This window comes from Acomys russatus, chromosome 27, assembly GCF_903995435.1.
Source record: "Acomys russatus chromosome 27, mAcoRus1.1, whole genome shotgun sequence".
NCBI lineage: Eukaryota > Metazoa > Chordata > Mammalia > Rodentia > Muridae > Acomys > Acomys russatus.
Window position 1 is genome coordinate 26,302,303 of NC_067163.1, and position 21,846 is coordinate 26,324,148.

At 42.2% G+C, this 21,846-nt stretch overlaps 1 non-coding gene across 1 annotated transcript; it reads left to right on the forward strand.

The window, feature by feature from the left end:
- The first annotated feature begins 2,567 nt into the window (after positions 1-2,567).
- LOC127210377 (U6 spliceosomal RNA) lies at positions 2,568-2,674 on the forward strand. The gene has a single exon (XR_007833287.1). It is a non-coding gene; the product is annotated as a U6 spliceosomal RNA (small nuclear RNA).
- The last annotated feature ends 19,172 nt before the right edge of the window (positions 2,675-21,846 follow it).

The following is a 21,846-nucleotide window of genomic DNA, read 5'->3' on the forward strand; positions in this document are numbered from 1 at the left end:
TTAAGAGCATTTGCTGCTCTTGAGGAGGGCCTGAGTTTGGTTCCTTGAACCTATGATGTGTAGCTCCCTAACAGCCACCTGTAACTTTAGTTCCACTGAATCTAACATCCTCTTCAGGCTTACACAGCACCAGGTTACATGTGGATGCTCACACACACACACACACACACACACACACACACACACACATACACACACACACACAGACAGACACAGACACACACACACGTGTGTATGTGTGTGTGTGTGTGTGTGTAAATAATAAAATAAATCTAAGACACAATCTAGGTGTTAAGAATAGCTATCAGTGAAAATTACACAAACTTACAACTAAATTGTTTTTAAAAACATAGTGGCACCCCAACCATTTTGATTCCTACTTATTTTGTCATTATCTGTGTTTTTGCTAATTTTTTTCAAACATTATATCTCTGCACTGGAAATATCACTTAACTGTATCCTCTCTGTTCTGTGTTCAGAAGCATCATGCTGGTGCAATGACATTAGTTATGATGGCAGTATTTACACTATAAGAATTGGTAAACACAAAAACTTCTGTGTCGATTTGTTTGGACAATTACTGATACTTAAGAAAAATGTGGAAAATATTAACAGGGCAAATTAGATCCAGAATAGTATATCTTTCCCATTATGTTGTAAATAACATAAAGATTAAGAAAATATTTTTTAGATATTTGAAAACAATGAATTCAGCAAATGATAACTCACATAATTGAAAAGTGGATAAGGTTGTAAAATTAAAATTTTGTTTTCATTTTCATCTTGTTAATGCCAGCAACAACATCAACATTCATATTGGAATTTCACTTGGAAAAGTGAAGAATTTATCAGCATGCTGCTGATCAGAAAGAACAGTTATGGGCAATGTAAAGAGTGGGTCGGTTTTCCTGTTATGTTGTCATCGGCATAAAGCAGAGCTGCGGTGATTCCTACTGTGCATTAACCTTTGTGGCTGATGCGTTTTTCATTTCACTTTGATCACTGCTGTTCATCTATAGTGGCGTCTTGGTGCTTTTTATGTTTCCTTAGTGAATAATGTTGTTGAGAGTCTTGTCCAATGCTCATTAGCCTTTGAGATGTTCTTTAAAAGGCAAGTCTCCGCCTTTCTAATCATTGGAGCATCTCCCTACAGAGCCCTGTGTGCTTTCTTTACTTCACAGGAGCCCCTTACATAGGCACAATCAGGTATTTGTCTTCTATCTGGAAGCTCCTACTTTTTTTTTTTTTCACTGTTCTTTGTCAAATGCCCATTTTTATTTGACTATTTCAATCTTAATGATGTCTCTTAGATTTCAGTTTCAATTTAAGCTGATTTGTTAATTTTCCTCTATGGTTTTAATGTACCACTCATGTGTTTATTTTCACTTTTTAAATACTTTGTGGCGCTGAAATGAGCCATTTTAAAACAGTCATCATGAGGCTGTGGTCATATGTTCCTATATTGTCACCCAGAGTTTTTCTTGTTTTTTCCTATTTCGACTGATGGTGCATATAGAATTGATTTTTCACTTTATGTGAGGATTACAATTTATTTTTCATACCATGGTGTTTTAAAAGAGTGTTTGTCTTTTACCTTTTAAAGATAAACATTGAAATAATTATGGATGGTTTGACAAGTTTGGAAATTGTTCAAAATATTAAGGCAACTATCAGAAATTATTTCTGTAAGCCAGAATGGATCAAACATCTATGATGTATTGAAAACCAGGAAATGAATGGTGGTACTAATTAAGCAAATATGGCCAGGGCTTGATTAATGTTAAGATTAATATGATGGTCTATGAGTAAATTTTACTCATTTTCTCCTTTCTACCTGTGTAATAAATTTCCACAATAAACTACAACAAAACAATTTTTAAAATAGTTTTATATGTAACTATCTAAATACTATATGGTTTTACCACATGAATATACAAATACCCAAAGAACATAGTTATGAAAAAGAGTGTACTTATTTATTTTTTAATATTTTATTAATTTATTCATATTACATCTCAATTGTTGGCCCATCCCTGTTATCCTCCCATTTCTCCCTCCCTCCTGCTTTCCCCCTACTCCCCTCCCCTGTCTCTGTGACTGAGGGGGACCTCTACCCCTTGTATATGTTCATAGGGTATCAAATATCTTCTTGGTAGGCTGCTATTCTTCCTCTGAGTGCCACCAGGCCTCCCCATCAAGGGGACGTGGTCAAAAATGGGGCACTAGAGTTCATGTGAAAGCCAGTCCCTACTCTCCACTCAATGGTGGAGAATGCCCTGTCCATTGGCTAGATCTGGGTAGGAGTTCGAAGTTTACTTCCCTATTGTCCTTGGCTGGTGTCATAGTTTGAGCAGGACCCCTGGGCCCAGATCCACCCATCATAATGTTCTTCTTGTATGTTTCTGGGACCCAGAGTGTACTTATTTAAAAGACTACCTTAACCTATTGCAATAAAATAGTTCTTGTCATACGTCAAATAAATATATATGTACATTTCTCTATTGTATTCCATTTGTCAATTTGTCTGTCAATGTACTGAAAATACAATACTCAAAATCAGTCTTGATGTGCTCGCTTTGTCAGCACATATACTAAAATTGGAACAATATAGAGAAGATTAGCATGGCCCCTGCACAAGGATGACATGCAAATTCATGAAGCACTCCATATTTTTTAGTAGTCTATTTTTAATCACAAGAATATACATCTTAGGCACAACAGATAGATATATGATTCTATAGAAAGATAAGGTAAAATAGTTAGACAAGGTCTTAAAAAAACCTCAGAGACATAAGAACATGGCATTTTAAAATGTTTTTATTATTTTAAAGATTCATTGACAATGAGACAGGATAACTTCTGTCAACACCCAGCCTACCTCAAAGAGGATTATGAGCATCAAAGAACCTCCTTGTGAAGATGGCTTCAAATGTGGCAAACAAGCCACTGGGCAATGTCCTCATTTCTTCCACAGTCAGAATTCTGCCTAAAAAAGGGCAAACTTGTATGCAGGCAGAGTCAATGGCCAAACTCTGCCAAGACAGGGTGAGCAAATTCTCAATAGCTCTTACCTCACAAATATATCTGTCAGATATATTAGGTCAGAAGGCTGAAGATGATGCTCCAATGTTATAGAGAGTTTTGAGTGACTGCTCAGGTAGCAAACTGTCTCTGTCATCTTCTCATTTGGGAAGCTGCTAACCTGCACTCCCGGTATACTCAGGTAATTAATTTTATTCCTTCTCGAGTCTCTGATGGAGTTGAAGACCAGGTAGCTTAGTTTTACAATGAAGCTTCGTTGTTCAGGAGTTAAGATGTTTTTAGGTCTAGATAGATGTTTTAAGTTGATAATGACATAGGACAGGAAGGTGCCTTGCTAGAAGCCCCTTACAAGTCAGGAAAAGGAACCAGTACGTACGCATGAGCCACCTGTGACAGGCCACTGATGCTTTGCTTGGTGTTGCTGTGTGGAGACCCCTATTTTGCTTCTTCCTGACCTTCTATTTATTCCTTGTAGCAGCCAAATACCCCGCTCCCTGCCCCCTGCCCCAGCCCCTCACAGTTCTCCTATCTCTGGGGGGGGGGCACTTATCTGCCAGCCACTGAAGGTAACTGCTTCCACTTGTCTCCTCCCCTCCCTACCCCCTTTTTATCACACTGAGAAGCTGAGCTTCACTGTCCCAGGCTGAGCCACAACCTGATAGCTCCAGACGGGGACTGAACTTGTTATCTGCCCTGCCAAGGTGATCCGAGGCAGGTGGGTGAGTTACTCCACCTCCTCTTCTGCTTCTGTCTTCCTCTAACTCTGATGCTCTGATGCAGGCCAGGACTCGGGTGGTGGGCAAACAACCCACCATGTTCTCCTGGATGCTGAGGGGTTTAGGCAGGCAAAGGAGTAAAGCCCGCTCCCCGAAACAGAGTCCTGGGTGGGGGTGGGGTGAGATGGGGTGTGGCTTTTGAGCCTAGCTGAGAGATGGATTGCTCCCAAACATTTGTACAATCTCAAGTCACCTTGTCAGAATAGATTCTATGGATGCTGGGGATCTTGGGTCACAGCAAGGCTCCCTGTAGCTGAAGGGGCAAGAACCTCAAACAAAGCTACTTTTATGTTAACAATCAACAAATGACTTGCAAGTTACTAGAAGGGATCTGATGAACTTAAAGTCCAATTTCATCACTTGCCAAAGCCACTCTATAAGATTCATGAACTTTTTTAGTTTTAATAAAGATCACAGGGAGGCATATTTAAACATTTTCCCCAATATTTAAAAACATTTTAAAGCGGGATTTGGGGACATGCCTCTGTCATCTCAGGACTTGAAAGGCGAAGGTGCGAAGATCTCAAGTTTGTGGGTCAACTGGGCTAAGGCTGACTTCAAGATCAGCCGGATCCAAATGGTTAGACTGTAGCTCAGGAAACCAAAGCGAACCTGGGACTGCTGCTCATGGTCGAGTCGAGTGCTTGCAGGCGCAGTGCAAGCGTCTGGATTTGATCTTCCGGGTTTTCAAGTCTGCTTATCAATTTATAGTACCCTACTGGTGTATTAAATATTATGAAAACCATCTTTGGCGGAAGATCTAAGTTGCCAATAAAAATATTTTGCTTCTGGCATATAAGAGGATTTCAAGCTTCCCAGCCCTGTGGGAAATCAATCAGATGGAATATCCTTGGTGTCAAGCTTGCATAGCAGCGGCTTCTTTCTTTGCTGTAGCCGTGAATATTTAAGTGGCTTCTCCTTTTTCTCTATCCTTTTTCCCTCCACCTTCAGTCCTATAAAGAAAGCATCCTGAGAGATGTAGGTTTCACCAGTGAACATTAGGTCATGTTTCCTGAGCAGTCCTGTGACCTGGCCCGTGCTGGGCTCCAGGGCTGTTATCCGTATGTAGGAGGGTGTGGGAGCGTCCTCGGGCCTCCTGCGCTGTTCTGAGATTATCAGAGGCTGCATCCACAGGCGTCGGTGCAGGGCATTTGGGTCCCGGACATTTATTTCTCTTTTCATTCCTCAGAGGGCTGATGTTCTGAGACTCCTCCGACCCTCTCCATCAGGAATGTCCTTGTAGCCACCTCTTCACAAATTCGCGCAGCAAATTGCCCTGCTGTTAGCTCCATGTTTTGAAGTCTTTGTTTGTTTGTTTGTTTGTTGGTTTTTCGAGACAGGGCTTCTCTGTGTAGCCTTGGCCATCCTGGACTCACTTTGTAGACCAGGCTGGCCTCGAACTCACAGCGATCCTCCTGCCTCTGCCTCCTGAGTGCTGGGATTAAAGGCGTGCACCACCACGCCCGGCTATTTTGAAGTCTTTGACTCCGTTTGTCTCTCCTCTTTTGGCATCTGTATTCATGTAAGAGCCCTTAATCTTTCAGCCTAGCTAGGCATCACGGAATCCTTGGACAAATTTCTCTGATTCCTTCCAAGGCGTGAACACTCAGTGACTGATAAACGTAATTTATGCCTCCCCAGCCTCTAACAAAAGCCACTTTTGCTTCTTCCAGTGAACTAACGTTTATATGCAGTAACACCAAACTGCTGTTGATGATAAAAATAAGCTCATATGTGTTTCTCCAGTTACTTTTCATTGATTTATTTGTTTATTTTAGGTTTTCAGAGACAGGGTTTCTCTTTGTAACAGCCCTGGCTGTCCTAGACTGTCTTTGTAGACCTTGCACTCACAGAGATCCACCTCCTTCTGCCTCCCAAGTGCTGGTACTAAGTGTGTGGGCCAGGACTACTGGCTCATCAGTTACTTTTCAAGACCAAATTTTAAATAATTAAATGTTCTACTTGGTACGAAATGTCTATCTTTGCTGTAGTTGATGCCTCCTTGTAAGTTGTATTCCCAACGAATGCATATATTGTCCCTGTTTCTCAGAGCTCTGCTGCTACATCAAATAATTTCAAAATGTGGCCTAAGGTGCTTCAAAGAGCTAGGTGTCGGGGCACATGCCTTTAATCCCAGCATTCAGGAGGCAGAGGCAAGTGGATCTCTGTGAGTTTGAGGCCAGCCTGCTCTACAAAGCAAGTCCAGGACAGCCGAGGCTACACAGAGAAACCCTATCTCAATATATATATATATATATAATTTGTTTCTCTCCTTCCTCTAAATTTCCATGGCTTCCTGTATAGTTCTGCCAACATATAATCTTTATACGTATACAGCAGGCTAAGTTCAGTTTCATTAACTGCAGCTCAGTTGTCAAATATTAAATTGCCTTGAAACAAAGAGACATGTTGGAGAATCAATTTCTTGCTCTTGTGTGTGTGTGTGTGTGTGTGCGTGTGTGTGTGTGTGTGTGCGTGCGTGCGTGCGTGCGTGCGTGCGTGCGTGCGTGTGTGTGTGTGTGTGTGTGTGTGTGTGTGTATTGGGAGGAGAGGTGAAGAGGGATTTTACCTATCTGTATGACCTCTGGGGAATTCATAGAGAAAAAAGAATCTGAGGTCTAACCCCCAAGACTAGGAACTATTCGCAGCAGCTAATCGATACTAAGTTATGAAGTGATGCTGTGGGGGTGGCCTCTAGCAGATATGAGACAGTGCTTGCTGATGGTAACTATACTTCCCGGTTCTGATAAAGTTGTTTCGTACACAACACCGATAAAACTGTGCAAGCTCTGTTAGACTCAGGTCTCACAGCCACAAATGATATTAGATGCAAAATAATTGGAATCTATACAAGTAACTGACAATCTAATTCAATGTAATGCAAAGCAACTGCCAAGTGAAATCATAAATCATGCAGGGGGAAAAAAAAACTCCTTCACAAAAGTGGTTTTGGAGAAACTGCTCAATGACTGCATGAATCTATTGATGTTGTCGCCATTTGCTAGAGTCGGATAAAATAAGCTATATGTATTTTTTGGCTGAAGAATGTATGTCGACGGGGTTCCAAAGAGCTGTTCTTTAAAATGTGCCAGGTCTCACCTCACTCTAGCTTGCAGTAGAGACCCCAGACCCATGTGAGCCTTAGCTGCATCAACCGATTCTCCCAGGAGCCAACAATGTCTTGATTAATCATGTTTAAAGTTTTGAGCTGAGAGAACAAGGAGACTATAAAAGGCTGAGGGTGCTGTAAGTCTTTCTGGGCTGATGAATGTTATCAATACTGTTCATGCCTTCTCTTTTTCAATCACTTCTATTGAGACAAAATGTGCATTACATATTTTATGAAAACACATATAATTTCATGAGTTTTTAGCACATTCTCACTATTGTACAAACATGATCACAAATTGCAGCCTGCCTTCATCACCTCATGTCATTGCAAGTGAACATACTTCTAGAAGGGCAATTCATAAATCTAATATTAATACTTATTTGTTTTCAGAATTCTTTACTGATGCAAAGCGTTTTTAAACTTTTTTCCTTTTGAAGTAAAACTTTTGTTTCATATAATATATTTAATTGTGTTTTCCCCTCCCCCAACTCCTTCCAGATCCTCTCCTCCTTCCTACTACCCAACTTTATGTTCTGTTTCTCTCTCAAAACACACCAGGGGCGGGGGTGGGGTGGGGGAGGGAGGAGGCCTGGGGGCGGGGGGAGGAAGAGAGAGAAAGAGGGGGGGAGGGAGGGAGAGAGTGGGGGAAATCAGAACAAATAAAGAAAAAAAAAAAGCCCAAATAAAACAAAAGAAACAAAGAGTTCATATACACACAAATATGAAGTTAGCTTCCTGTTAGTCAGGTACTTCTGGGCATAAGGCCTACCCTGGCCATAAGGCCTACCCTGGAGTGTGATTAAAACACCCAGTGGCACTCCTGGGAAGAAAATCTATCGTTCCCTTTGCTGGTGGGTATTACTTGCAAACAGTTTCTTGGTAACCTGTGTTTGCTTCCCTCTCTCTGTGCTGAGGCACCATCTGGTTTGAGGCTAGCTGGTCTTCTGTGTGCTGCCACAGTATAAGTTTCTATGTGTACCAGCGCTTCTGTCTAGAAGACACTGTTTTCCCAGTGTCATTTATATCCTTTGGCTCTTAAAATCTTTCTGCCTCCTCTTCCACATAGATCCCTAAACCTTGAAGGGAGGGGTTTGATGAAGACCTCCCGTGTAGGTCTGAGTGCTCCAAAGTCTCTCACTTGCAGCACATTGTCCAGTTGTGGAGCTCCATGTTAATTCCCTTCGACTACAAAAAGAAGCTTCTCTGATGATAGTTAAGCAAGGCACTAATCTATGAATATAGCAATATGTCATTAGGAGTAATTTTATTCATTTGTTTGAATAATAATAATAATGATAACAACAACAACAACAACAACAATAATAATAAATAATAATAATAATAAATTTTCCCCTAGGTTCATAACCTCCAGTCTCAGGTTCTTGGCCACTTTAGCAGTGTCAGGCATGGGTTCCATTGAATTGGTTGTTCCCATAACATTTGTCCCACTGTTGCACCATATTTTGCAGGTAGGTAGTTACTGTAGGTCACAGGGTGATGCTGATGATTACCTTCCTTTCCCAATAGTGTGTAGAGTACCTTCTAGCACCATGAATGCTAGTCAGTAGTGGTGAAGCTTCCAGTTGAGTGCCAGCTTGATGTCTCTGTATTTGGTAACATAAGTAAGTGTTATTTTCAGCAATAGAGCTTTACCATCAGCTTTTGGAGAACAACCAATAGCCTATGATGTTTCCAGGGGCATCTATGGGCCCCTTTTGGCTAGCAACACAACAAGTTGTAACCCATTCCTTCACTGGAGGTTTTACTTGGTTTTGTAAGATGTCTAGTTGGATTATTCTTTCCCCCATTATAAAGTGACTCCATCCATTTAGATTCCATATATATATGAAATACATATTAGAAAGCTTCTAGGCAGTAGATTTTTTTCAAAAGGCCTTTTTAGTGTTAGTGTGTTAGCTGTCCCTCCCCATATCCCCCCTTTAACATTTCTCTTTCTTCCCCTCCCTATTCTAGTTTCCCCTTTATCTCTCTATAACACTATACTCAGTTTCCTCTTCCTTGGGAGATTTTCTACCCTCACCCCATTCTGGCCAAGATCTTAGCCATTCTAATTAGGGTAAGATGAAATCTCAAAGCAGCTTTAATTTACATTTACTGGATGGCCAAGAATGTTGAACATTTCCATAAGGGTTCGTCAGCCATCTGAGTTTCAGCTTTTTGAGAACTCTCTGCTTAGTTCTACACCCCATTTTAAAATTATATTGTTTGTTTTCTTGGTGTTTTTAATTACAGAAGATGATGCATGGGAGGAGAAACCATTGTCAGAATATATTGTATGAAAAAATATTTTCAATAGAAAAGGATAATACAAGATAGAACGGACTGGGGAAAAGCAATCACCTGAATCAGGCAGGGAGGAACACAGAGGCGAAGGTCCAGCAGTTTATTCTGTGAGGTAGCTGTACTGGCCTGACTCTGTGATGGCATCCTCACTCTGACTTATGCTTGTTCTGTATTGTGTGGTTCCCTCCCAGCTCCTGTTGGGTTTGGTCAGTGTGAACAATAGGGTTCTTCAGAAGTCCTGCTAGCGCCTTTGGAATTTTCATGGTGAAGGTTCTTCCACATTCTGTCCCTCAAATGGCTTAACCTCTGTGGAGAAAGCCAGCTATCACATCATGAGAAGACACAGGCCCCACAGTGCTTCACATGGAAGCTGAGGGCCTCTGTCCTCCTGGGAGGAGTGACAGCTTCATTCCTGTACCTGTTGTTTTATTGCCATGAAGAGATGCTATGACCATGGCAACTCTTATAAAAGGAGTTTTAATTAGGGCTTGCTTGCAGTTACAGAGGTTTAGTCAGTTATCCTCATGGCAGGGAGCGTGGCAGCATGCAGGCAGACATGGTGCTGAAGAAGTTGAGAGTTCTACATCTGGGTCCGCAGGCAGCAGGAAAAGAGAGATCCACTAGTCTCGGCTAGAGCTTCTGAAACCTCAAAGCCCACTGTTACATTAAAGTGTATCGGTTAGGCCTAAGATTGCTAATAAGAGACACAGAGTCTGAAGTGTACTTCAAGGCTGCCAGCACAACGCTGGGCAGAATCTAAACTAATACAAATCTTCTCCTAAACTATGGTAAACAAAATACTCTAAACTGATATATAATAAATATACCCCAAGCATTTGCCACTAAGATGTTCTTCCGGCCATTCTCCCCTTCCGTCCTCCTACACAGTCAATCATCTCTTCCCTCCACAATCATCCCTCTGATACGTCAATAAAGCATCTTACAGAAATTGATGAGCAGAGGAAGAATAGGGCTGGACTTCCTGGCAGCCAGGGAAAGAGGAGTTAGAAGAGAAAGTAGGATGCTGAGTGGGAGAATTCAGCCACAGGCAGAGGTGCAGGAGAGATGGACAAGATTCAGCCGGAGCAACAAAAGAACTAAAAAAAGCAAGTAACTTGGGGATTGTGGCAAAGATGGAGTCAGGATAACATAGAGGGTTAAGAACAGCCTTACACTGCTCAAGGTTTGTTGTGAAGCTTATTTGTAAACAAATATAAAAGTCTCAATTATTTGTCTGATTATTTGCCAGGTTAAGAGAGAAACCAAGAGGAACAAACACTGCCTTATAAAAGTAACAACACTGACATGCCTTCAAAAAGGACATACCTTCTTCAACAAGACCACACCTCCTAATCCTTCGTAAGTAGTACCACTCCCTGAAGACTAAGCATTCAAACATATAAGCCTATGGGGCTATTCTTATTCAAATCACTACACCTGCATGTGTGTGCCATCTTGAGAGCAGATTCTACAGCCTCGTTAAACTTCAGATAACTGCAGACGCAGCCAACATGCTGATTGAAAGCCTCCCCAAATCTCTGAGCCAGAACCACTCAGCCAGCTGTTCTTGGATTTCCAACCCTTACAAACTGAATGTGATAGCCAGGCATAGTGGCACACAACTGTAATTCTAGCACTCAGGATGTGCTGATTAACAGGATGAGGAATACAAAGCCAGTATTAGCTACCTACTGAGTTCAAGTCCAGCGTGGACTACATGAGACCCTGTCTCAGAAAGAACCAAATAAAAGAAGGGAGGAGGAGAGGTAGATGATGCGTGGTCCACCCTTTCCTCCTTTCCTTCCCTCCCTCCTACCTTTCCTTTCCTTCCTCTTCCTCCTCCTCTTTCTTCTTTCTCTTCCTTCTCTCCTCCTTCTCCCCTCCCACTTTCCTTCTTGCCTACTCTATAATCCACGGTGGCCTCAAACTGTCCATCACCCAGTCTCAACCCCTGGAAAGATCTATGATTTTTATACTGCTACTTCCCAAAATAATGAGTAACAGAGGGAACCAGTGCCATGGTATAAGAAGTGTCATTCAGGAAAGCTGCTGGTCTGAGATGGGGAAACCTATCCGGCATACAAGGCACAAACATGGGACATGAAGACACACCATCAGCAGATACACCACCAATGCACATCCCCTTCACTTCCACTGACCAGACAGGCTGGAGTCCCTTTCGTAAGGCCCTATTCTTGTCACCATGACACCTTGTTGCCACTTCCTTTTCTTAAAATTATTTCTTAATTATGGATATTTGTGTGAATATGTTCAGGTGAGGGCAAGTGTTAGCAAAGGCCAAATGAAGTCCTGAAGCTGAAGCTACAGGCAGTTGTGGGTGCTAGAAACCCAGCTTGTGTCCCCAGAAAGAGCAGTATACACTCTTAACCGTGAAATCATAGCTGCAGCCCCATCCACTTGTTCTTCTAATCGAGATCATTCTTAGTCAAACTAAGACTACATCCTATAAAAATCAACATAGAAGCCAGAATGGACAGTCTTCTCTAGGCCCCATTCCTGGCTGGAGATGGAGGTCTTTCAGCTCCTTTATCGTCATAGGGATGAGAGGAGGCCGGCATCAAAGCTTTCTAGAGAGACTTTTAAATTTGCTGTTTTGCTTGGATTTTTTTGAAAGTAGTAAAAAAAGAATATTATTACATACAGAAGATAACAAACCCATTTAAGATGGGTGAGTGATCAAAGGAGAGAGTTTGGAAATATTAAATTGGATACAGATATCTTCAGCCTTGTCTACCCTTCGAGAAAAGGACTGCTTTCCCAGGCTCCACTCAGACACATCCTCAGACCCTCTGTTTTAGAGTTGTCTAAATCATTCTACAATGTTTTCTCTTGGCACCAAATATGTTTACATAACTCGAACCTCCAGTCTGTTCAGCTCTTGTTAAAACTTGTCGTGCCTTGCTAACTCCCAGAGAAGTGAGGCATTTTTCAGAATTTGGGCAGTTTGAAGTAGGCTGCTTTTTGATGAGCTGTTTGCTGGATACCATCAATTTTTTGTCCCCTAGTCAACAGACTTCTGAAGATAGAGTTATTTTCTTTCTTTCTTTCTTTTTTCTTTTCTTTTCTTTTCTTTTTTTTTTTTTTTTTTTTTTTCGGGAATACAGGCCAAAAGAAAAATGTGTTTGGTGATCCAGGGTTCGGGCTGTCTCGGATATGCAGTAGCTTTTAGATGGCACCTGTGGGAAGATGCCAGATGCTGTTCAGCTACTAACACCAACAGCTGGGAGACTGGGGAGCTAGTTCCTGGCTTCATCAGATGAAAATGTAGCACACACATTTGGCTAATTGGCACGAAGAGCAGACAGCAGATCCACAGACTAACTGGTCTTTTACAGAGCCAAGGGGGGAAAAAATCAAGAGGCCCTCTGGAGTTCTCAGAATCAGGTGTGCCAACAACATGGTGCTGTTTGCAAGACTGGCCTCTTCCTGGACTGTGCTTCCTTAGTGTTTTTGTGGCTCCTCTAAGCCACCCTTTCCCAGTGAGCTCACTTAAAAAGAATGTTGCTTACATTCAAAACTATTTTAATTCTAAAGAAAATTCCAGAATAATAGAACAGATACCTTTTTATGTAGCAACAAAATGAAACAAATGTTAAAATTTGGATTCTGGGTTTTTAGATATACATATATTTATTTTGTTGTATGTATGTGAATGCAGTGTCCATGGAAGCCAGAGGCATCATATCCTCTGGAGGTGAAGTTACAATTAGTTGTAAGCTTCCAGGCACGGGTGCTATCCTGGCTCAAACTCAGATCCCCTGTAAGATAGTACATGCTCTTGGCCAGTGAGACATCTCTCCAGCCCATGGACTCAAATTTTTGGAAGGGAGAGGGAGAGAGAGAGAGAGAGAGGTTGAGGGGGGGACTTTATGCAAAGTCATGCTTTATGTGTTGGATAGAGCTTAGGGTAGCCACCAGTCATACACCCTTGGATGTGCCCTCAAGCCATATAAACTTTGATTTGTTTCTGATCAATAGAAGGATGATGGAATTCCATTCTATTGATTAGGTTACATTCTATAACAAAGGATAAGGGGTTTTCTAGTACAATTAAAGTCTATCATCAGTGCAGTTTAAATTTACAAACAGAAGATTACATTGATAGCGACTAGGCCAATAACAGAACCTTATTAACCAAGGTCTGGGGACCAGAGACCCGTAAAAACAGACTACCTTCTTCCTTTATGGCAAGCTGGCAAAACACGATGGCAGATTTGTACAGGTATGAGGAATTGCATCCTCCCAGCAGGCCGAGGATGGCTGGAAGTACTTGTTTCTCACCGGAGCCTCCAAGTGAGAACACTTTGATTTCCACCTGCGCGAGCCTGATAAGAGCAGCCAGCTTGCAATGGCTAGCCCTCCTACCTACAGAAATGGAGAGAGTAAGTGGAAGGCCCGTCTCATCCCTCTCTCTCCTGCCCTAGAGTCATCTGAACTGATGGTCAGCCTTGAAAGAAAAGGAACCCCAAAATGATAATTTGCTATCTGTTGAACTGGCAGAAACTAAAATGTCTGAATGCCCAGGCGTTGGAAAGAAGTGAATAAAGAGACTTTGGGGAAATGTCTTATATTTATGTAAATGAGATTTCCCTTCTGACACATTTCTAGTCCCTGGCGGCCCATGCTTCAATGTGTATTAATCACAAACAAGAGTTGGTGGGTTTTAAATTTGACATGAACAGGGCATTTTATAACTTTGTTTTGTTTGTTTGTTGTTTGGTTTTTTTTGTTTGTTTTTTACAAATTATTATAACTTTCTCTCAATTCTGGAAGAAAGGAAGGCCCAGATAAAGGTGGTGGTAGATTTCTCTTCCAGTGAGCAGCCTTTCCTGTCCTTGGCGGAAGCTTTCAGGTGTGTGCTTACATTATGTTAATATCTTTTTAATGGCCTGGGGATTGCCCTAAGCTCACACTAGGCAAGCGCTCTCCCATGGACTATACCTTTAGCTCCCTTGGTTTTATGTTTAGGTTGGTCTCGAACTTATGACCCTGTGTCTTACCCCTCCAGGTTCAGCTAAGACTTGCCTTAGTTTCTTAGCGTGTGTATGTTACTCTTTTTCATTTTTGGAACAGGGTCTCACTCTGTTGCTCAGCTCCCCTGGCCACTTGCTTGGTATCCCAGGCTTACCTCAAACAACTGATCCTCCTGCCTCTCCTTAATGCTAGTAAGGCAGAGCATCATTTTGTGTATTTTTTTCGTCATTCTGGTCCCCTCCTGGCTGAATAACCTTTTCTTCTATTTGCCCACTTTCCTGCAAGGTAATAAAGAGCTTCCTTACTGACTGTGGTGCCTAGTCGTGCACACTTTACTTATTAAGCTTCCGTGTGTCACCTGCACTACAGTTCAGTCACCTAGTTCTCACCCACAGAACACTGAACCAATGTTGCGCCACTTAGCTCACTGATAAGTGAAATAATACACATGAACAATCTCTGCCCGGTGTTAAAATACAGGTGGTCGGTAAACGGAAGTTGTTCCCGTCTTTTCATTTGAAGTCTTGAGAGTCTAGGAACCAGGAAGTAGGTGGTAGAGTGAGCCCTGCGGTTGTCTTGGGGTCCTACCAAACCCCAACATCCCCATTTGTTAGCTGTGTGACTCTGAACCATCTCAGCTCTGTTCTCTCATTTGTGAAATAGATCGCACGATTTTCACAACAGAACCACTGAGACCATTAGCTATCAGCCTGTGAGGTCATGACCCCTGGTAGGGGAGTGGAATGACCCTTTCACATGGGTCGACTAGGACAATTGGAAAATACAGATATTTAAGTTATGATTCATAACTAGCAAAATTATAGCAATGAAGTAACAATGAAACAATTGTATAGTTGAGGGTCACCACAACATGGGGCACTGCAGTAAGGGGTTGCAGCATCAGGAAGGTTGAGAACCACTGCCTTAGAGGCACAAAGCACTGATGAGCCAGAGCCTTCCTCTTGGCAGCAATGGCAGACACTCTTGTCATCACCATCCTTCCTGGGCGGAATAAGAGTGGGAGTTGGAGAAACTTTAAGAGTACGGGACATGATAGATGGATAGATACCCTGCCTGAAAAGTCCCTACTGCTGGCCTTCAGATGCTCAGGGCACAGTTAAAAACTCATACATGATTGGTCCCCAGATGTGGAGAGGCAGAACAGGCAGATGTTTGAGGCTCACTGGGCAGCCAGCCTATCCTAATGCACAAGTTCCAGAGTCAGTGAAAACCTACCAGCAAAACTAAACAAAACAAAACAAAATAAAACAAAGTTGGGATGTATTAGTGCACAACTTTAATTCCAACACTCAGGAGACAGAGGCGGGCGGATCTCTGTGAGTTCGAGACCAGCCTGGGCTACAAAGTGAGTTCCAGGACAGTCAAGGCTACACAGAGAAACCCTGTCTTGAAAAAAGAACAAACCAAACCAAAACAAGAAGGTCAACTGAGAAGGATGACAACTGAGGTTGCTCTTTGGCTTCCACACAGATGTGCACACACAGGCACCTGCACGTGCATGTGCCCTCCATACATGCACACACACATACATACACACACATATACACACAAACATACATCAAACATGAGCTAGACTATTATAGTGTCTGCATAAGAAGTGTCAGCTTGCCGCTAATAGAATATAAGGGAGAAAGGAGATTATATACAAGCACTGATATGGATTGATGGCATCCTTCACAGAGGACATACCATTTACATGTAGCTTGGAAGAAAGGTTGGAGTGAGAGAGCAGTCAGAAGTGGAGCGGAAGGAGATTTTGCAAATGAAACAAGAAGTAGAAGTACTTAGAAAACAAAATTACCAACCACAACAAAGTCTGAGAATCTCCACTGGATAGACTATGGGGTGGAGAATGAGGTGGAGAGGGGGGTTGTGAGGAGGTGAGATGGGGCTGGGAGCAGTGGGGGAGACAGGAGGTGGTGTGTGTGTGTGTGTGTGTGTGTGTGTGTGAGAGAGAGAGAGAGAGAGAGAGAGAGAGAGAGAGAGAGGCAGAGGCAGAGACAGAGACAGAGACAGAGAGACAGAGTGCAGGGCCTGTTGTGGATAAGCTGGGAAGGAAGCTCTTGCCTGGCAAAACAAAAAAACAAACAAACAAACAACAACAACAAAACCCAAAAACTAGCTCCTTGGCGGCTTAAAGGGTATTTTTCACTAGGTAACATCTCACATTCTATCAAGGACCCTGGTATCTACTAGAGAGCTGCATCGGGCCATGGACTAACATCCCTGAGTGGGCTGCACAGGAGTGGGAGCTGTGATATGACAGTGACTGATGTGAAGGGAAGGACCCAGTGGGCACATTAGCAGAAGCAGGTGCTGTGTCCCTGGCACTCTGGCAGCCAGCCTGAAGCTGCCTAAGTACAGCTACTCTAGAGATCAGTATGTGGGGGACTGTTTGTTCATTTGTTTTTCTTTAAGGTGGAAAAAATTAGGACCGTAAATAAGAAAAGGAGTATGTATCCTTTGTTCATACTCATTTCCTTAAGCTCTAGATAATAGTTTCAGCACCATCTGTTTAAAACAAAAAACAAAACAAAACAAAAAACCCCAAAAACGTAAATGGATTTGCTTCAGGAATTTTTGAGCGAACTGTGTATCTTGTATTTTCTGTTTACATTTTAACACTTTAATCATAGATGTTCTTTTAAATATAGGATTCAGTTGTACCTAAATAGATCTAGACTTTTTTATATTTATTGGGTTTTATATATGAGGTGTTTTTCCTACTTGATTACCAACTTTAAAAGAAGTTTTGAGATCAGTGAGTTGGTGCACTGTGTAAAGGTGCTTGTTGTTAAGTCTGCAAACCTGTGTTCAATACCTAGACCCACAGGGTTGATGGAGAGAACCGATTCCCCAACGTTGTTGTCCTCTGACCCTCCCACCAATGCACAAGTAACTCAATTTTTTAATGTAAATTAAAAAAAATAAAGACAATGTTTTGGCATTATAATACTGTTTTCTTACCAATGGAATGTTCTTAAAAAAAAAAAAAAGCAAAACCTTCTCACAAGAGAATTGAAATAAAAATAATTAGATATGACTATAGATTTATGCTTCCAAATTATGAGTCTGTGCTTCAAATTATTCCTCTTTTCTAAGTGGGTGCTAGGCTTCTGTGTGAAATGATTTCTCTCAAACAGAAAGGAGTGAACCATTCTGTTAGCAACATGAGAAATGAACTGTGCCTGAAGACAATTCTGTCTCAAGATCTTTCTCGTGTCCTACTTGCAAGAATCTGTCCCTAAAGGAAAAGCTGAGCGTGCTGTCATGGATCGAAAATGACTCTGCAGTTCAAATCCCAGTGGGCCCAGGAAGGGAGCTGCAGGGGCTCTTGAGAAACTGCCCCTTTTCCCTGACTTTCTGGCAGGTGTTTTGAAGCTTCTGGAAGGGTGGGTGTGTTTGCCACTGTGCATTTGCTTTTGAGTGTGGGGCTTAAGCCTTTCACTCTTTCTTCTTACCCTATCTAATTAGTAGGAAACACTAGGTGCTGGTTGAGACAAAGTTATTGTAATGTAAGGTTCTTTACCTGAGTCTTTAAAACTGAGTGAGCTATCAATTAGAACACCCCTTCTTTTTAAGGTCAAAAATCGAGAGGAAAGCATAAAAATTGGAGCTGACAGCTAGCTAGTTTTAAAGGCCTTATTTTTCTATAAAACAAAACTAAGGGGAAAGTACAGAGGTATGCATAGACCCTCAATCCTCAAACATGCAGAGCCTCCCCTTGCATCAGCCCTCCCCCAACTACAGTATATATATATATATATATATATGGGCCTGCAATTATCAGTCAAGTTCATATTTTACCTTAGCTTTATTCTTGGCACTGGGCATCCCATGGGCTTCGATGTGTGTCCACTCATAATAGCATCAATAATAGCTGGGTTTTTTCATCAATAACAGCTTTTTTTCTTCCTGTCTTAAAAGTGTGCACTGCCTATGCATCCTCCCTCCACTCTAACCCCTGGCGACTGACTGCTGTCATTTTGCTTTCCATATATATATATGTTTATTTTGCTTTTTTCAGAATGTAACATAGTAGGAATCGTCGTTTTCTCAGTGTCCTCTTGACTTTGTAGTGTGCATTAAAGATTTTCCATGTCTTTTCATGGCACAACTCCTCATTTCTTTTTAGCATTCACTAACATTCCGCTATCTGTGTGTACTTGTTTGGTCTTCCATTTGCCTACTGAAGGACACCTCAGTTGCTTCCAAGTCAGGAATGATGACTAAATCTCCTGTATACATCTGTGTATGGGGTGGGTCTTTACCTTAGGCAGTGGTTCTCAATCTTCCTAATGCTGCAGCATCTCACTACGGTTACTCGTGTTTGGTGACCTTTCCTCCTGCCCCCCCCCCCCCATTCCCCCCCCCCCCTCTACTTCATAACCGTAATTTTGCTACTGTTGTGAATTGTAAATATTTTTGGAGATAGAGGTTTGCTAAAGGGGGGTCTGGATCCCGGGGCTGAGAACACTGCTGCCTTAGGGTAACCACTGCAGACCGCAGTTACCAGCTCATGTATTTCTGTAGCAGCTGATGATCTGCTGTACCCCATCATCCCTGCCAGCACACACTCAAGCCCCTGATTCTCCATCTCCTTGTGTCCATGTTACCTATGTTATGAATTCTGTGCATTCTGACAGGTGTCCAGTGGTGACGGCTAGTGTTTCTTTTAATAGACCTTTCAGCTGTTAGTCTTCAAACGAACATTAAGAAGCTGCTACCCCTGGCTCTCCTGGAGAAGTCAGTTGGCGCCCAGTGGGTAATCCACCTGGTGCCAGTTCCCAGTGAGAGACGGGCAGCGTGTGATGCCGTCCCCTGTGTTTGCCTTTCAAAATGGGATTCACCAATGACACTTGAAACATTGTTTCCACAGGGATACTTTCACTTTTATTGATGAATCAAGTGAGCCATCTTTAGAAGCTTTCTATCAGTTTGCTGAAATTTTCCTCAAGCAACTGCTCCAGATGGCAATTAGAGGCCGGAAGGCGAGGTATTAAGCGCTTTCATGATGCAACGATGTCTCTAATAACACTTTTCTTCTAGATAACACAGCCAACCTTTTTCTTCCTAATACCATCTAATTAACCAAGATGAGAGCTGCCAGCAGGAAAATTCCTGTTTTCCCTCTAGAATTGGGGCTTAAAAAAAAAAAAAAAAAAAAAAAAAAAAAAATATATATATATATATATATATATATATATATATATATATATATATATAGACTTTAGCACCTGCAAAGCCTATGCCGCAGCAGCCCACACGAGTGGGCAATTTGGCCTTGTTGGTAAATAAAACATATACACTTCGAATCCGTTTCATTTAAAATTAAACACAGCTTATATTCCAAGCACATTAAAGACCCTGTCTTGGCAGGACTGTGTCTCCAGCTGAATCACTGATAGTTTGTGATGAAGCTCCAGGTGGCACCAAGTAAACATCAACACACAGACACTTCTCCTTCCTGTTTTTTTCCCCTTTGTGTTTTATTTCTTTGGTTTTTTATTTTTGTTATCCAAATTCCAAGAATTCACTTGAGTGAAGAACTAATGCTTCAAAGAAAGGGTCTATGACCATGTTGCACATAGGCCTGACCCCCTTGTCTTCTCCTGAGACAAACGGAAATGAACTGTCTGATACTCTCCCACTGAAGACAAGATGACAAAAAGTACTCTTAGATTAGCCTTAAGCAAAATGTCCCTGGTGTGGTTCCAGTGAGCGCTTGTGCATGTGCGTATGTTTGTGTGTGTGTGTGTGTGTGTGTGTGTGTGTGAAATTCAACTCTCTTAACACTATACCTTTGAAGAAAAGGGAAAAGGTTTCTTAATTTTGCAGCCCACCAACCCTCCCTTAGTCCCTGGTCCTTGGCCACCAGAGTCACACTGACAGTTGGCAGAGGAGCCAGTGACAGATGGGCTGTTAATAAGCTCTCCTAGAACACAACTTGGCTGTGCTTGGACCCTGTTCTCTATTCCTCTGCTGCTTGTTTTGATGGAAGCCACTGGGACTGAAGTGGGTCTAAAAGCAGTGCATGGACCATGGGCAGGCAGACACTCTATTTTTAAGAATGGATAGAAACGTTAGAGCCTGCCCCCTCCTTCCTCTATCAGCAGGGGATAAAAGCAAAATGCTAAATCTCTAAGGTGCAAACATCACTCTCACCCTCCACATAAATAAGACTTTCTGGACTAAAGAGTTACTTGATCTGGATAAAAATGTCCTTTCTATCTTTTAGGTCACCCTCCCATGCATGGTAAGGCATGACTATTTAACCTCTGCTGGGGGAATGGCACTCTGGTTTGGGGTTGGATTTGAAGTGGGATAGGCCACATCTGCTGGCCTCTAAGGTGACATCACTTAATCAACTACTTTGAATGCAGTTTTGGGTTGATGGACTCACAGGTTGGGGGGATGTGGTGGCAATGCTCCTGGGAAGGGCTCCCAGGCCATCCTGGGCTGATTCAGCTTTGCTTTACATCCTTCAGCGTGTTGAGCCCCACAGAATGTCTTCTCTGCCACAAGATGGCCTGCATTGACGGTCCATCCTGGAAGCCTCTCAGCTGCTGTCCTGCCCTCCCCCCCCCCCCCCCCCCCCAGTGCTCTGGTCATGTGGGAATGGACAGTGGCCCGGAAGGATAAACTTCAAGGCTTTGCTTTCCGGGATGGTCATGGACTGCTTCTTGGTGTCTGTCTCCGAGATTCAAATAAACAGCACCACAGCGCATGAGTTCTGTGTCTGTACCGTGGCATCTGTCTGGCCAACTTGTCCTTTCACCCCTGTCCTTTACAGAATTGTTCTATGCATGGCAAAAGAAGTTTATTCTTATTCTCCTGTTCTATCTACTTGCCTCTTGTAAACAAAACAAATAAAACAAATAAACAAAAACAAAAAACAAAAAAGCTATGCTTCACACTGAAGAAAAAAATAGATGAATTTAGCTAATCCGTGTGTGTGTGTGTGTGTGTGTGTGTGTGTGTGTGTGTGTGTGTGTGTGAAAAGCCTTGCCAGGAAGGCTTTTGTTTTCCTTCATTTAAACCACATTTCCAGTGTTTCTCAGAGTTCTAAATGTTTTGCTTCATTGAAGCTAATTCGCGTTCTAAGCCAAAAACATAATTTAAATGACAGGAGCTAAGTATTTATCATTTTGTTGTTAATTTTTCTTTGTGTTCCTTTTATAAAAACCTTAATCTTCCTCCCTTGGGTGGACACATGCCTCTAGTGTTCTCTGATCAAGGCCATGTATTTTTAAGGTCAGAAGTAAAAATAAAAAACACCCTCCACCCCACCTACCCATAGTTTTGTCTGTCCAAGGTCAAAAGTCAGAGCAAGAAACCAGATGTCAGGGATTAAACAGAAAGGAGAGACATTGAGAGAAGGGTATTTAAGACAGTGTGGAGGAGAAGATGGGGCTTTGGGAGCCTTTAGCTTTAGAGATATTTGCTTCTGGATTTTTCCATCTGGGACATGCGCTGAGAAATGAGGTCAGCTGGGTGCTTTCTCTGCCTCTCTGAGCTAGCAGGTTGACTTGACTTGGGTTAAAGGTGTGTGTTAGGGCTGAGCTACACCAAACAAGAAATTGGTTTTTACAATTC